General features: G+C 43.0%; 1 protein-coding gene across 12 annotated transcripts in view; it reads right to left on the reverse strand.

The window, feature by feature from the left end:
* The window catches only part of RAPGEF4 (Rap guanine nucleotide exchange factor 4), a 301,768-nt gene that overhangs the window by 129,123 nt on the left and 154,400 nt on the right, over positions 1-18,245 (reverse strand). The gene's annotated exons all lie outside the window — the stretch shown is intronic.

Here is an 18,245-nt window from a genome sequence, read left to right on the forward strand (position 1 = left end):
GGAAGATGAGATCTATAAAAGTGCCCAGCACACATTAGGCACTTAATAAATAGTTGCTGAAAATAGTAATAAACAACCAAGGATTAATCAAGATAATCACCTTACATCTGATGAGTTTCCCAAGCAGACAGCTTTCAGCTATAGGAAAGAACCTTTTCTGCATGACAATTCCCGAGGCTATGGATATACACAATGTAAAGACCTACACGACATCTATGGGCCTGTCTGTTAAATGAGGCTGTGGAGAAAGAGGAATTTAAGTAATTGACTTTCTTTCTTTCTTTCTTTCTTTCTTTCTTTCTTTCTTTCTTTCTTTCTTTCTTTCTAAGATTTTATTTATTCATTTGACAGAGAGAGAGAGAGCACAAGCAGGGGGAGCAGCAGGCCGAGGGAGAAACAGGATCCCTGCCAAGCAAGGAGCCTGATGAGGGACTGGATCCCAGAACCCTGGGACCACGACCCAAGCCAAAGGCAGATGCCCAAGTGACCGAGCCACCCAGGTGCCCCGAAGTTACAGACTTTCTTAAGTAATTTTATAGTATACTGCCTATTCTTATATCCACAAGGTGAAACTGTCCAATGAGAAAGGAAGGGCATAAGAGAGCAAGCCCAAAAGTAATTTCACAAAAATAAGTAAAGCCTTTTGCCATCGGAACTGCTTTATAGTCAAAGAATATTTTTTAAAATGAATCTGTGGATTATAACAGGCCAGTTTTTTAAAGCCAAGTCAGTGTCTGTGGCTTAGAACGGAGGGAGGAAGGAAAGCAGTAGGAGAGGTGTGGGATGCAGTAGAGGAGACGGATGGCATGCTTGGGTCAGTGAGGCTAGATGCCTGTCCCTAAATCTAGGTGGAGATGTGCTACCGGCTATGCTAATATTATTGAGGAAGAGACAAAAGATGACAGTCTCCAGAAAGGTTAAAACCTGGTACGTCTCTCAGCTGACCCCACACTAAAGAGGGCTGGCCGAAAGCCTGGCAGAGCGGCCACCTGGTGGAAAGGGGGCTGAGGGTAAATCCAGCTCTGCACCACAGGCTTGAGCTCCCGCCTGGGACTGCTCCTACCCAGAACAGGGGCTGATTTTCACAAAGATGCCAAGTAACCTAGCCGCAGTCCAGAAGCCAGAATACAGAAGCTGGGTGGCATCAGCTTGGGGAGGAGGCATACCAGAGATAGGTCCCCTTCTGAAAGGCCAGTCTCAGTTTACAAAGCAAGACTAACAGAGAATAAAGGAAGGCTGGCAGCTGGAACCCTAGCTGGCCCTGTATGTCAAGAGAAGATGGGGTCCTGGTGGAGCAAGATTCCCTACCCTGGAGGTGAAGGTCTTCTGGACACACTGTGAGGCCTTTTCTGAGTGTACTTCAAGCTGCTGCCTGCTGCCAAGACTTCTCCAGGCTGCTAGCAGAAGCCTCCACAGTGGAGCCAGGGCAGGACAGGACTGTCACTACATTCCTGCCTGGCCAGAAGCAGCCACGCCGAGCCATAAGCTTTGGGCACACCCCTTCCCAGCAACAGCCCGCCTGCTCCCCACCCCTCTTGCCTAGGAGATCATCAGGTTGCAAGGAGAGCATAAGTAGCATCCTTAGGCTGGGATAGGAGTGCTAGAACAGCATGAAAAACAGGAAGCCCCAAGAATGATGGGTAGGCATTGCTGTGAAAATGGGGGTGGGTGGGGGATATGCTCAGAACAGGGACATGCTAATGAGAGCTCACGGCAGGTAGTGGCCAGGACTGGGGCAGAACAGAAGACGGCTGCTCTGGGGGTCTGAGGCTATGTCTTGTCCTAATGTTCCACTCATTATATCTGCCAGCTTATAGGTTCTATCAACTTATTAAAGCCAAGTTCATAAAATGTAATGGCAAACAGGTCATCTGTACTTTCTCTGAAAGCTTTAGGATTATTTGGGAGAAGAGCTTGTAATAGCGATCTAAAGTTTAGGCGCCCTTTTGTCTGTTTCTTGGCAAGAGTTTTTTTTTTGTAACTTCTGTATGATGTGTAAAGTGTAATGTGAAAATGAACATGCCACATTGCTCTAAATTCTCAGAGAGTCAGAGAATTCTCAATTATGTGAAGAAGAGTAGGAAAGAAGGGGAAAAGTAAAGTGGTTGTAAATGGAAATCTTCAAGCAAAATTATTCTGTTTACCTTTTTAATTTTTTTTATTAACATATAATATACTATTAGCCCCAGGGGTATAGGTCTGTGAATTGTCAGGCTTACACACTTCACAGCATTCACCATAGCACATACCTTCCCCAATGTCCATTAAAGCCATATGTACCACTTCTCCCACAGCAGATCCTTGGCTGGCCTGGGTTTACCTCTTATGCCAATTTATTCTGTTTCCTTGTTTCTCAATTTCTATAGCATCCACATAATAGGGCTCAAAGAACTTCCATTGCCACATCTTCAATGATATTTAATTATATCCTTTGGTCCTAAGATAGATATTTCTAAATGGAGGCAAAATTCTGCTTGCCAACTCCTGGCCATTTTTAATTCATGACTAACCTGCCAAGAGCAGTAGTTTGGAGCATGATAATCACAATAATAGCTCTAATGGAGGAAGTTTTCCAGCCCTGAGTTGTTTAAGAGGTCTAGGCTAAAGCCCAAGCAAGATGACCCTGCAGGTAAGCAATTAAGTCTCACTGGAGAAGCACCTGTTTGAAATTCTCTCTCCTACTGGTGGGTGATGGAGTGTGGGGCAAATTCAGATTTGAGAGTCAGGGCAAGGCAGGGAATCTGAGGTTGGGGAGCCTTGGGGGTACAGGGCAGGGTGCATGGAGAACAGCCTTCCAGGTAGAGGGGGAAAAGGTGTTAATGTTAGAGATGAGGCCGGTCTGGCAGGGGAGTAAGGACAAGTGTGCTGGCGGTATGGGATGGTGGTAAGGCTGAGCGGTATGAGGGAGATGGACAGGTAAGGCCTTGTGGGTCACAGTGAAGATTCTGAACATCGCCCTCATGGAACAGGGAGCAATATAAGTAGAGAAGTGACAAAAACAGATACGTATTTTTAAAAGATCATTTTGGCTGCTACCTGGTGAATCGTTCTGATGGAAAAACAAGGAACACACTGGGCCCTTAAGGGGGCAGACCTGAATCTGGAGGTAATGTAAGAGAGGGGGATATGAAGTAGGAGTAAAATTACTTGATTCCTAGAGGTGAAACAATCTCCAATGACCTACAGTGAATGATATTAAATGCTCAGATTTCTTGCTGAAGCACACTCAACATATGACTTAATATGACTTTATTTTTTATTTTTTATTTTTTTTTAAAGATTTTATTTATTTATTTGACAGAGAGAGATCACAAGTAGACAGAGAGGCAGGCAGAGAAAGAGAGAGGAGGAAGCAGGCTCCCTGCTGAGCAAAGAGCCCGATGCGGGACTCGATCCCAGGACCCTGAGATCATGACCTGAGCCGAAGGCAGCGGCTTAACCCACTGAGCCACCCAGGCGCCCTTAATATGACTTTAATATGACTAAAAGGTTTGGAGACTTCTGGGGGGTTCCCTGGGATGATTATAATTTAAGTGAGTATATACTCTCATATTCAAGTAATTAAATTAGCCATGAGCTTCTCTTAGGAAAACTCAAATTGAAAGCAAGATACACACACACACACACACACACAGTTGGTCAATGCTAAAACACACACACACACACACACACACACACACACACACAGAGTTGGTCAATTCTAAGACACACACACACAGCTGGTCAATGCTAAGACACACACACATACACACAGTCAGTCAATGCTGAGACACACACACACAGTTGGTCAATGCTAAGACACACACACAAGTGGGTCAATGCTAACACACACACACATAGTAGGTCAATGCTAAGAATACACACACAGTAGGTCAGTACTAAGACACACATACACAGTTGGTCAAAGCTAAGAACACACACATAAGTAGGTCAATGCTAAGCCACACACACACACACACACACACACACACACACAGTTGGTCAATGCTAATACACACACACTCACAGTAGGTCAGTGCTAAGCCACACACCCACAGCTGGTCAATGCTAAGAACACACACACAAGTGGGTCAATGCTAAGGCACACACACATACACACACCGTTGGCCAATGCTAAAACACACACACATAATAGATCAATGATAAATTACACACACTCACACACAGTTGGTCAATGCTAAGAACACATACACACAGTAGGTCAATGCTAAGACACACACACAGTAGGTCGATGCTAACACATACACACACAGTTGGTCAATGCTAAGACACGCGCACACACACACACACACACACACACACACAGTAAGTCAATGCTAAGATGCATACGCACGGCAGGTCAATGCTTAGACACAAACATACAGTTGGCCAATGCTAAGATACACACACATATAGTAGGTCAATGCTAACACACACACGTATAGTAGGTCAATGCTAAGACGCACACACACAGTAAGTCAATGCTAAGATGCATGCACACAGTATGTCAATGCTAGACACACACACACAGTTGGCCAATGCTAAGACATACACACACACAGTAGGTTAATGCTAAGACACATACACAGTAGGTCAATGCTACTTAACTGAGTTATACATTAATTTGCTCTAGAGCTGGTATTGCACAAGTGATCCTTACAGCTCTCTTTTCACTAAGCCTGGACCTACTACAGTCTATCTAATGTGTAAATGTGACTATGCACCTTGAAATAAATAGCTTCTGCCTCCTGTGTATGAAGTTGATTGACATTTTATTTAACCTTATCAATCTTTAAGGGTGATGGATATTAATATAGTTATTCTGAATTAGAATGATCGAGCCCAGCACTTATGAAACTAACAGTACTACCAGTAATACATATCATGGAAACATGCAAATTCTAAGAAGGTGCTATTTAAGCACTTGATCATACAAAATTAGGATGCACTGATCACTTAAAAACCTAAAATTAAGGATCATTTCACAGTAAGTAATAGCCCATGACTATCATTCCATTAGAGGAAAGCACCACCGTTTTGCTTTTGCTTTCTGGCTCCAACATAAACTGCACGAAGAGTAGTAGCAGAGCAGGAGGGAGACGGTAAGTTGTGATTCAAGGGGTGCTATGGTCTGGATGTATCCCCTCAAATCTGTAAGTTGAAATCCTAACACCTAATGTGATGATGAGTACTTTGGGGGGAGTTCTTAAGTCATGAGGGTGGAGCCCTCAGAAATGGGTCTTATAAGAGGTCCCACAGAGGTCCCTTCCCACCCTTCCTCACCCCCGCTGAGTGAAGACACAAAAGTGTCAGGGGCATCTTGACCTCAAACTTCCAGCCTCTAGAACTGTGAGAAATAAATTTCTGTTGCTTAGAAGCCATGCAGGTTTCATGATAGCAGCCCAGAGGGACTAAGAAAGGGAAGCAGGAAGACCTTCCTGCCCAAGTAGATATTGGAACATCCCACTTTAGAGACTTTTCCTTAGTTTCTGGCTTTATCTCTCAAACCTGAAACCAAGGGAGCATAGGCACTATGCATTTGTCTGGTTATTTTCTGAGCAAGTTTTTCTAGAAGCATCCATACATAACTCACCTATTCTATCTCCTTAACTTCAATCCTACCCTCTAACCCCTGGGGGCATACAGTATCCCAGCTTTTGCCATATGCATGCATGTTGGTCGCTAGAATGGAAACTATACAAGGACAGCAACTTTTATCTGTTTTGCACACTGTTAGGGCTCAAGAGCCTGGAGTAGGCTACTTCTCACTTCAACTATTCTTGACCCCGGGAGACTATCTACATTGAGTGATTGCCAACTCCTGCATCTTTTCCACCCACACACACATTTTTGCACTTGCTTTCTTCATCCCCCTTCATTATCATCATTGCTGTGATTTCTGCTCCCAGCTACCATACGCAGCTTTGGGGCATCCTTGTCAATCCAGTCCAGTATATCCCTACTGCACATATCTTGGAATCATGGCATAGAGCTGCGGTTTTGGAAACTTCTGATCAGCGTGCAATATCACACGCCTTGAATCCTTTGAATGGCACCTCGTTTCTATTATCTCTCCACTTCAGATAATCTGAACTCTGTTTCCCCTACAGAGTATGTTTGCAGGGGTCTCACCGAGGAAAACAGATCAGGCCCCAAGTCTCCTAGCGGGAACACTAGGAAGTGTCAGTGGTGGCGGCAGTGGTTTAGCCATTCTGCAAAACACTGTAGAAGAGAACAGTATAGTGCCATGTGTCTGAGGGCATATGAGAGGGGGAAAGCCTGAAAGAGTTGGGGGGACACAAGCTTTAAGATCCAGGCAAGTGTGGTACCTCCTCTCAGTTCTGCAAACCTCCACTGGTGCTAACGAGGCCTGCCAGGCATCACCCAACATGGCTCCTGCCTGCCCCTCCAGCCTCAGTTCCCACACCTCAGTTTCCCAACCATACTGGCCCTTTTCAGATGCTCCAGCACATTGAGCTTTCCCCTTGGGATCTCCTGCATCTTCCTACAGTCTGGGAAGCCCTTCCTGCCACTGGCCTTGCCAACAACTGCTCGCCTATGTTTACATATGGCCTCTTCAGAACGGCACCCGCCAAGCCCCCAGCTCATGTGAGTCTCTTGTTACTCCCTCTCCTGGCATCATGTTTTTGCCATTGGTGTGCCCAGGTAATGTGCGGTTACGTCCCATATGTGCCTGTGCTGGCTCCGTGCCTTTCTCCATAGGCTCATAGAGGTTCTGCTGCAGGCTCATAGAGGGCTACGCTCTCTCTCCCTGCGTGCACCAAACTGAGCACAGAGCCTACAACAGAGCAGGACTTCAGTGGATATTTGTTGAGTGGATGAATAACTGAGGGAATTTATTAACCACTCCAAGTTTCAGGTTCCTCAATAATAAACCAGAACTATTACCACATACCCCACACGGTTGATGAAAGGACTGCACAAGCCAACCGCGCAGACCTTCTCGCAGCCTGAGTACACCATGAGTATTGGTTCCCATTCCCCCTACATCATGATTTTTTTCCTCACACCGATTCTGCTAAGGGGTCATTTCCATTTAAGAAAACTAAGGCTTGAAAGAAAAGCACATCTAACACACGGAGATGAAGATCTACAAAAGCAAGTCTAATGACTTGAAGATGCGATGAAAGAAGCCACTTGAAATCATATGATGTCCATGGTCAAGTATCTCTGTGATGTCTGTCTGTTCTTTATGAATAAGCCTCTTGCTTTCAGGGAGGCGGCAGTGGGAGCATGAAGGTCAGTTGATGTTGATAAAAACAAAACCTAAATTTAACTCATCAAGATCTATGATACTAATCAAGTTTGTAATTTAAAAGGAAGTACAGAGGAACAAAGCGGTCAGTCGGCTCCGCCAGAATTAGCAGCAAAACACACTAGTGAAAATTCAGTTTTAAGAGACCCATGCGTGAATCTTGCTGAAAAAACTGACAGCTATATGTAAATAATGGAAGGTAGAAAACGATACGTTTTACATATTCAGCTTGTTTTTTTTTCATAATTCTGCCAAATGCTGTTACCTCTAGGGCATATAGTTTTTTAATAAGCTTGCCATTTGGTTTTATTCCAACTACTGTGCTCTTCTCTCTCTCTCTCCCTGTCTCTCTTTATACCCCACCCTCCTCTCCTTTATACGAATCTATAAAAATAAATTTTTATTTCTATAAAATAAGTAAGAGCATGTGATAAAAAATTATACTACAAGGTGTGTAAATGGAAAAAAGTAATTCTGTCCCCTTGTTACCCTTCACCTAGTAACCTTCACCTATCCACTGTCAAGTTAATCACCACTGATACTCATTTCTTCTGTAACATCCAGAATGTTTCCAGGCACACACCATTATCTATCAAACTATCTATCCATCTACTGGCTTTAAAAAAATGAGATCTTTTGGTACATGATGTTTTATCCTCCCGCCCTGCCCCCTCACCTCTAATAATATATTTTGGATGGCTTTTGCAATCAGAACATATTTCCCCATTGCTTTTTGGTTAGATACCTCATTTGGGGGCCATTTCCCTATTTGACCCAATTGGGGGAAATCTGGAAAATTTATTGAATTTGCATCATCAAAATATCTTCCCTTACATAAAGCAAGAAGATAAAGATCATATACACAGGTCTTAACAAGTGGTGATTTCAGTTATAATCATGAAAATGAGATAGCACTATAAAAATTTAATTCCAAGGCAAACAACTATGCAAGCGTATCACTCAGAAAATTTCTTTGATCTCTCCGATGGCTTTATCTAATTGGTGTCATTATGTTGTAACTCACTGACTGCCAACTGTACATTTGTAACCTTGGCAAAGTCTTCCCGTGTAATACCGCTGAAAAAAAAATATTGTGTGTGTGCTCTCCTTTAACACTGTCAGAAGAAAAAAGAAATTTAATTAAATTTCATTCTGTCAGTTTAAGAAGAATAGAACAGAAATTGTGGAACATTATAGGTGGTGTTTGAATATTATTAGTGTTAAAAGGATTCCAGATTTACAGCTTTTGACAATTGTGTTGTGGTTATATAAGAAAATGTCCTTGCTCTAAAGAAACATGCCCTGAAATATTTAGTATTTAGGGGGTAAAGGAATACGATGTCTTAACTTACAAATGATTCAGAAAAAAAATAGAGAGCGAGGGAGAGGAAGAAAGAGCATGCTAAAGCAAGTGCGGCAAGACATACAGGGCAGAAACAGAGTAGTCTGAGAGAGTTCTTTGTACTTCTTTTCCAACTTCCCTGGGTATACTTTAAATCATGACAAAATTGTAAGTTACCAAAAAATGAAAAGAATTTGGGAGTTGAAACTTGAAAGGATTACTCTTAATGCATTCATTCTGTTAACATCTGCCTTCCCCAGCTCGGCTCAGTCCCGGATTCTGATTGCATTTTGTAGGTCCACTGCCTCTGCCCCTCCAGCAAGTCCTCATTGGAGGGGACGCTCTGTCCCCACTGGCTGGGAAGGTCCAGAGTTGCCCCTGGGTGGCAGGTGTCCACGTATCTGGGCAGAGGATGCAGAGGGTGGAAAGATGACACCTCAGGGCTGCAAAGCCACAGCTTTCTCTGAGTCCCGCCTCACATGACTCCCATACCTGGACTTCCTCCTGCCTTTACTCCTTTAGGAATATAGGAATATATATATATATTTATATATATATATATATATATTTATATATATATATATTATATATATAAATATATATAATTCCCCCCCTTCCCGCTGGCCCTCGGTGCAGTCCCCAGCCTGCCTTGCCCTTGTCTACCTCTCTTCCATAAGGGCTATTTCTTGTCCCTTACACTGCTAGTTCTAGCCTGAAATACCGCCCACACCTTACAGACGACCCAAAGCTGCGATGCACTCATCTAGTTCAATTTTTTTGTTCTTTCACTGTTGGCAAGCCTTTTCTCCAGGCCCTACTCACCAGGTCAGAGGATCCCCTTGGCCTCAATGCCATCCTCTATCAAGCCTAGAATTTTCTAGGCTCTTTCAGCAGTCATGTTGGTTGTTGGCCACTGCCCTTAAAGATTTTGTAACTAGATTTTCTGGGGAGTGCATTCAGCTTCCATGACGCCCAAGGACACCAGATGTCCCATCTCTAATGCTAACAGAGCTGAAGAGTCTAACTGTCCCACACAGATTAACCTTTGATCACACACAAAAACAGATTTCTGCTGCAATCTAGAACCTCAACTTCAGATGTCAGTTATCCATTCAGAATATGCTTACACCAGACTTTCCTATAAATGATCTCTATAGTGTTAGAAGGAGAGAAACACATTTCTACCAGTCAACACAAACATCTAAACAAGATGATACAAGCGTGCAATGCTTCTGGAGACCCAAAGCACAAAGCATGAATGTGTGCTTTCCAATATTTGTAATGTACAGATATTCTTGATTTTTGTCGTAGATTTTAATGAAATTCCTGACGTTTTAAAAATAACATTACATTCCCCCCAAATCAATATATCTGTACCTTATAAGTAACATCTATTGAATACAGTGATGTATATTTAAACTTTAGGGAAAAATCATACCATATTGCCTCAGAGAGAACAATCTTGAGAGGAGAAAACTTTAGAAAACAGAGGAGTGCCTTACTAAAAATTCCTTAGCAGCCTCACTGGGAAAGGAAATACTGCCAACCACTTTCCCGCACGGTACACAGCTAACCCAGACAAAAGGGATTTTTCCTTCCTTCAGTGAAAGTGTCAAGCGGAAAATGACACCTTTTAGGACAGACAGGTGGACAGCCCAGGAGGAAGGCGGCCAGGTGAGGGACTCTAAATTTGGACCCCACCTCCACCCACCTCTCAACTCTTCCAAGTATGACATTCTGGTTCATCCTCTGCTCTCTCCTTCAGGGGGAAGTGGGCTACTCCAGCCTCTCTGCATCCCAGTGAGCTGAAATGCCTGGCTAAGTGCCTCTTGGTCTCATCTATGGGTGTAAGGAGCTGGCTAAAGGGAAGGACTTGAGTCTAAGAGATTATGTTGACCAGAGCCTGTCCAAATGGGCCCACAGAGTGAGGCAGCCCTGATGAAGGGAAGGGGATGGTGGAGAGATTGGAGAGAAGAAAGGAAGAACTAGGGCTACATCAACAGAGCAAAGAGATGGTGGTCTGGGGGATACCAAGTGTAAGGTACATGCAGTGTTGGCCCGTGGGGTTCATTCACAGGGGACAGGATTTGGCAGCCACATGGCACTTCTTCCTGGCTCTCCTACGTCCACTCCAGCTCTTCCTTCCTCAGACATGGACCTCATCCCCATCTGGATGTTGACCATGATCTCTACCTTTCAGATGTTTGTCTCCTGCATCTTCCATCTTGATGTTTGACCACCAAACCCACAATTCTTGTAAGGGAATCTTCTGGTACCCACATCCCTCTTCTCAGCTAGACTCTACACACTGTTTTCAGGTCGCTCAGATGCCCAGTTTTTCAGCCTGTGAGCCTGGCCCTACAATATTGCTAAATTGGGGAGTGCAGTGGCCTGAGCCGGGGGAGGTTGGGGGATCTCTTGCCTCCAACCTATCATGCTACCCGTCAGGCCTCTTACCTGCAGTTTGACAGACAGCACTTTGCACACTGTACAGTTCAGTCCACGAGCTATTTATAAGTATTGGATGTAGCTGCTACACCGGGAGGCTAAAATAGCGAATGAAGAAGGCGATTCTAAAGATAACTCTCATTTGAAAGCCTCCCATTGAAATGAATGTTCACCTTTGTTTCACTGAATTCATTTATCCCAATCTGGTTCTCAAGGGACCACTAACCGGGGTGTGGTTTATCTTTTCGGGGTGATAAAAATGTTCTAAAATTGATTGTGGTGATAGTGACACAACCGACTAAAAACTAATGAATTGTACATTTCAAGTGGGCAAATTGTATGGTATGTGAATGATGCCTCCATAAAGCAGCCCAAGAAAGAAAGAGAACACTGTGGACTTCGGGGTGTGAAACTAAACCCGCCAAATCTATCCACCTGGCTGCCAGAGGGAGGGATCAGAAAAAAAATGCCGGTAAGTCATTTTCTGGAAATTCTGGGTGGGCTCTGCTGAAGCACACACCCTGATTTTACCTGCAGGAAGCCAAGTCTGGCCGTCCCTCCCACAGGCAACTCCCCACACAGGAACACCGCACACCGGGAGAATTGGCCTGTGTGGGTTTCTCTGTGCCTATAGCATGCAGAGCTACGCCTACTTTCTTCAGCATTTGATTTTTCCAAACAAAAGGAGAAACCAAGCACATAAAACCCAACAGTGAATTGATGAGCAACTTTGCATATATATAGAATTTCCAGGCAATAAAGCATGCTCTCCAACAAGCTTGTCTTTGTTTGGAGGAAAATTACACTTTGCTTTCTCACAATGCCCTCTGCCAAGCCCAGTGTGCCCTCCTAATATAAATTAGTCTTTCAATTGTATGATCTTTCCAAAAGAAACTAATTTTCACTACATTCATTCAGGGAACTTGACCAGAACTCGAATTTTTGTTGTTGTTGTTGTTGGGGGAGGTGGCAAACCTACATAGTAAGGTTTTCTGCTTTGCCACAATCCTGAGATTAATCATTTTCTGAATATCTATAAATATTATTTTGATTATGTGAATGGCTTTAAATAGCTGTTTATGAAAAACTCACAATACTGTAAGTCTGCAAAGAAATAAGCCTAATATAAAATGTGAGCAAGAGAATTAAACACAAATTGCACAATTATATTCTAATTTGTAGATTATAATTCAGTGTGCAATAATGATCTACCCTGAAAATATGTTATATCAAAAAAAACACTAAAACTGATTAAGATAACTTTTTTCACAAATCCTAAAATGCTTCATTCGCTGGGTAATTTCATTCCGTCCTATTTTTGACAAGGACATTATGAATCAAAGACCTCAAAAGAAGGTTAATAAATCTTGATAGTTTCTATAGATTCTGTTTTCTTATTGTATGTTAAGTTCTGTGTGAAGTTCAGCAGTTCACATAATCTGGCATAAAATGGAAGATTAAAAAATAAAGTTTAAAATTTGATTTCTCAAAAAATGTCTTAACAGCATCTCTTTCTCATTGCTGGCTTATTTCCCAGAAAAGGCTCCATTTTCACTATAATTTTCCAAAATAAATCTGAGATAGAATAGGATATCATGGCAATGGGAAAGGTGAGAACTCTGATCAAAAGTGGATTAATTTTTTAAAATTGTGATAAATATATAGCTTATCCTATAAATTCATAATCTGGACAAGATGATCATTCTGAATGACCTTGGGGCAAATTCTTACTGACTTTTTTCCTTTTTTGGGGGAAGTGTTATTTATATTCCTCCTCTCCCCAACCACTTCCTTCCCATATACAAAAGTAAGATAATCATCTCTGAATGCCCTTGGTGACCCAAGCATATATATTTTAGGGACAAATTATGTCAGCATAAAATCCACAATTGGCAGTCTCAGAGAACCAAGTTAGAAGTAGATCTGCTGTACCTAAAATTCAATCATTTTAGTAAAAACTAAAATCACAGAAAACTGTGAACAAAACTTCAGGAAATACGTCTTCTTTTGGCCTGTTCACGTAAGTTACAAATCAACATATGTGGTTTATCTCAAGTGAAGCATGTACTGTGGACTTTTACCAAAAGCAGTTGGTGGAAAGCACTTGACCCTTGGATGGGGAGGCTACAAGGGTAAAATGGGATCTCAGACTCCTTGCAAATATCCACTGGCTCCATTTTCTAGCAGTCTGCTGATAACAAGTTCCAAAAAAACCAAACTTTTAATTAAGTACTATGGAAAAGTAGCATCATGCCACGTGCTAAACCCCCCTCCCCCAACCAACCAAACCAACCCCACCAGAATGGCTCACAACAGGACAGGAATCGGGAGTAAGTACTAAAAGCAGAATCCAGCTGTTGTCTCCAAAAGATTAAAAACAAAGAACAGAAAACATGAAAGCCACTGGGCTAAAGGGAAGTTACCACAGAGCGTTTAAAACAGACCCAGAAAGTAACAACGAATCACCCCTCTCTCCCACCTTCCCTCACATACCAGAAGCTATAGGGAGCTCTCTAGAGAAAATTCAAAACACAGTTCTTCTGTTTGGTATTCTTTGAAGACGACTCAATGTACAAAGCCTCAATCAGCCAATGAACACGCGGAAAGTTCAAGACAGTTCAAGTCCAATTTTATGATAATTGTTATGCAATGTTCATTGCCCACTTCAAAGGCCAAAATAGTGTGTGCAGATGCCTGTGTAAGAATGAGTGTTTTTTAAAAGGTTGATACAAACTGGAATAAGAAAACAGATGGCAAGACATTGATACCATTATTTTGGATTTCTCTGAAATGCCCCCTCAAAGCAATGACAGATTTCAGCACCTGCTTATCACAAAGTCACAGATGAGTTTTCTCTTCTCATTAAATCTTCATTCTTGTAGTCAGTCTAATAGCTCATAGCAGACTAAATCCCTATTCAGATTGAAATGAGTCTATCATTTTTTCCCCCTTTTTCTCCGGACAGAGTCACTTATATGAGCTTCCAAAATAAACCATCAGGGTTTTTTTTTTCCATTTTTTACAAAATAATTTTTCTGCTCCCACTAAACCCTTTCCCCTGGAATAAAAAGAGAAAGAAGGAAAAGTGTAAGAACCAGAATTGGAATTTTTATAAAGCTTATCTCTGATTATCTACTGTATGCCTTGTAGTAAAAGGGATTTAAAATTTGGAAGTCGTTTTAAGAAAGCAATATTGCAAAATGCAAAGAATCTGGAATCCCTGGGCAGATATGTACTACTGTAAAGCAACTGTTTTTACATGAAAGCATCCACGATGAAGTTGTACATGAACTCAAAAAGGCCTTGATACAGATCTGTACAGGTACCCTTCAGACTCTAACATTCTCCACTTCAAATAGGTAGTGAGAAGGTTCCGTGAAGCAAAGGAAGAAGTGGGGGAAAAAGGTGCATGGCACAGTGGCTTATGGATGAGGCTAGGGATTACCCTGGAAATTACGGAGAACTGACAACTGTGACAGGTCCTGCCCTCGACATGTCCTTCTGGTGCACAGAGATGTTTTCTCTGATTCTTCATGTCTTTAAACTCGAGAGTGTCAAAGAGGTCTTTGGAACAATGAAGTAAAGCAGGAACTTTCAAGTAACAGCTTTACCAACGACTGGGGCAGAATCTCCTGCGGGCTTGGACCTAAAACTTAAGACCATAGCACTATAAATGTCAATGTTCCAACAAGCGGGGTTGAAACTGGGGAGTACTTTTGGAAGTGAAAAGCATGCTGATGGGATTTGGCAACTGTGTCCAAAAGGACCCAAGTTTCAGTAAAGGTGCTTTTGCTTCACATTTCTTCAAGCCTTTCAGGCAATCCTCGAGCCCCCTCTTCTGAGGAAGACAAAGAAAGTTAAGATCTGCCCTGAACAAATGCATCCTATTGAACAGGACAGCTGCTAATACCCTGTGCCCTTGAGGTCCTAACTCAATCAAGAAACTCATTTTAGAAAAATAGAAATACAGTTGTCATAACATTAAAAAGGGTTAAAAAAAAAAAAAAAAGAGCTTAGAATCCTGAGTGAGAAGCCCTATGCTCCACTCCCATGCTTAGGGCAGTCATCTGTGGAGTTGCTTTGCCAAGTGCTATTGTTTCATGATGTCTCTGGAATGTTCCTGAGCTCCTTGTCAACTTCCACTGTCTTTCACACAGTGGTCAATTTCATCTCTTGGTTCTAAGTGAACCTCAAACTGTGTCCCAACCCCTGCCGTGGTCCCCTGCTCCAGGCAAGTATGTCTTTGCTAGGCTTCACCCTGCCCTGTCATGCTCTTCCCCGCTCTGCACCACTGGCTCTCAGCACTCACCCTTCACAACCCCTAACCATAGACGCATAACTGACCACCGCCATCGTGCTCTCATTATACTCTGTGCAGGTTTCCAGCGTCATCCCTCTCTGGTAGACCCTATACTCCCATGAGGCAGGAAGCACTCCTTACTTCTCCTTCTAGCCTCAGCCTATATCCTGGTGCCTGACAAAGAGTGGGACCCTGATCAAGTTTACTGCTTAGGTGAATATATATGAGATGGTATCAACACCTGGGAAATTTTTCAACATAAAAATATTTTTAATTTTCTGATTTTCACTTTTAGTTGTTATCAGCTCAAAGTCTGAAGACCTGTACATGAAAGAATGCCACAGCTAAACCAAGACACACAGAAAGCTGGCAGAAATGCATGCTAGCCTGGCACTTAATTTGCATTCCCTTGCAAGAAGAGCCTGAAACTAGGACTTGGATTCAGCTTCCTGGGAGGTGAACCAGCAAGCAGGAGTGAAGGACAGGAAAAATGAGTCAAGGAGAGAGGGATAGACAGTAATGACTGCGTTATTGAGCTGGTTTTTTTCTTACTGGGGATCCTTGGAGAGTGCATCTGAGTTCAGTCTCCAAAGCACGGGAGTCTGGAGATTGATCTCCAGACTCTCATCCCCCATTATTTGAGGGGTACCTGCAGCTCACTAACTCCCCGCAAACTTCCCAACTATCCTGAGCTTAGGTTGTGCAAGCTTTTGTGGTTTATAAAGAAGTCCTGGGGTATGGAGGCCGAGAATAGTTTAGGGGGGGCACTGATGTGCGTAGGAGCTGTCCATCCCAGCTGCGCCTGAAGGTAGGCCACGAACACATTTAACGAAAGTAACTAAATAAGGTCTGACAACATCTTTTCCAGGATTATGCAGCCAAATAAATACCTTGATTCCAAAACACAATCCATTAATCCATAAAAAGAAAGTGCTTCATGGGATGATGTAGATGTCCCTGCTAGACCTTGAGGAAGAGGTCCCAGGGGACCAGGTGACTTTGCCAGCTTAAACCCAGTAACATCCCTCAGACTCCCAACCAGCCCTGATTCCCACTCTCTTCCTTCCTTTCCATCCCCGACCATTCACAGGGCAAACAAAGGGAGGACAACTGCATATATTCTTTCTCGGTCGCTGTGATTTCTTTTTACCATGTAAATTGGTCTTGGTGGTCATTTCATAAAAAACGAGTGAAGGAAGAAGCAAAGAGGAAAGAAGGAGGGCCCTGCTGATCCGAATAAGTTCCAGCATTTTTAAAGAAAGCTTCCCCTCTCCTCTCTCGGGCTCTGAGAATTGCCTGGGAGGAATTCCTCTTCACCTTCCATGTTGGGGGAACCTGTTCCAAAGGACAGCAAAGTTACACAACTCTGCTTTCTCCAGGTAGATTGGATAAAGCTTCTTGCATTCATTGTTACCAGAATTTTCTATGCCAGTGGGAAAAAGGACAGACCGACTGCAGAGTTTTTGCTATTTTTTACCTGAGCCTCTGTACTACAGTCTGCTTATAGGGTAAAGGATGACGTCAGGCACCCCTTGCCACCCCCCCACCCCCCGTGCACGTGCATCCTCCATTGATGCGCCCCATCTGCTCTGCTCCCACCACGCAGAACAACTGTCAATAAATTTGGCCCTTTGTTTCTTGCAATCAGTCTCACTTTTCCAACATGAGCCTTTTAGCTTCATACTGGCCTGGAATTTTGAGATACACAGATGTCATGGCAGTGAGATGAGGAAATGGGACATAAAAATCAAGAAATCAAAGCTGACTTCTAAAGAAATATCTTTTACGAAGGAGCACAGAGGATGTTTAGGGCAGTGGAAATATTCTGTATGATACCATAATGATGACGACGTTTGTCCAGATTCATGGGATGTACAACCACAAGAGTGAACTCTGATAAAAACTAGGGACTCTGGGTGCTGATTGGGTGCAGTGAGGATCCATAGGTGGTAACAGATGTTACCCCCCTGCTGGGGGATGCTGATAATGGAGAGGCTGTGTGTGGGCGAGGGGCAGGATTCGAGAGAGCTCTGAACTTCCCCTTCGGTTTGGCTGTGAAGCTAAAACTGCTCTAAGAAGTAAAGTGTACTTTAAAAATTAGTAAGTGGGGAGAAATAAGAGGAGAAGGAATAGGAGCAAAGGGACACAAAATATGCATCAAGAGATTGAGAGAGATCAGAAAACACCAAGGGACATATGCCTGAAATGTAGTACCAGTCGGATGTCATAGGGCCTATTGTTGAAGTTCTGGTAAGGTCTTAAATAAGAAAGATAAGAAAAGATAAAATCCAGGCTGGCTTCAGGGATGGGTGCCCCAGGCAGCCACGCCAAGCCCCACATTCAGAAGGGTGCTGTGCTTAGTTTAATGCTTGCTGCTATTGGCTCAGAATTCTTAATAATTTTTAACAAAGGCCTCATGTTTTCATTTCGTGCTGGACAAATTATGTATCTGGTCCTGAGTAAAAGGATAGGAAATATGAGACAAGATCATTTCCTTGCAGGATAAAGCATAACAGGGAAGGGTTTGTGGGGATATTGTCAGAGCACTCACTCGCTGCTTCTCACGGACTCACAGTAAGTGGTCTCTTTTGGTTTAAAGATGCTCAGAATGTCAGATTTCCATGTGCCTGTCACATGCATCTAGTGAGCTAATATTTGGGATCAGGGAGATGGAGGAGGGAATCGGCACCCTGGTAGGGTAGCCCTGAGAATAGGAAGGCTTATGGATGAAGTCCTAAATGCATGCTATTCTAAACCCCCTTCACCACTTTCCTTCTTTACAGAAGTGGGAGAATAATACCTCAAAAAATCACGACTGGTCACACTTCAAAGTAAGACTCATTTATATAGAGCCTAACTTCATTGTGAAGAAAATGTTTTGAGGGTCTCCTGTAGGACAG

The sequence above is a fragment of the Mustela lutreola genome, chromosome 3 (assembly GCF_030435805.1).
Source record: "Mustela lutreola isolate mMusLut2 chromosome 3, mMusLut2.pri, whole genome shotgun sequence".
NCBI lineage: Eukaryota > Metazoa > Chordata > Mammalia > Carnivora > Mustelidae > Mustela > Mustela lutreola.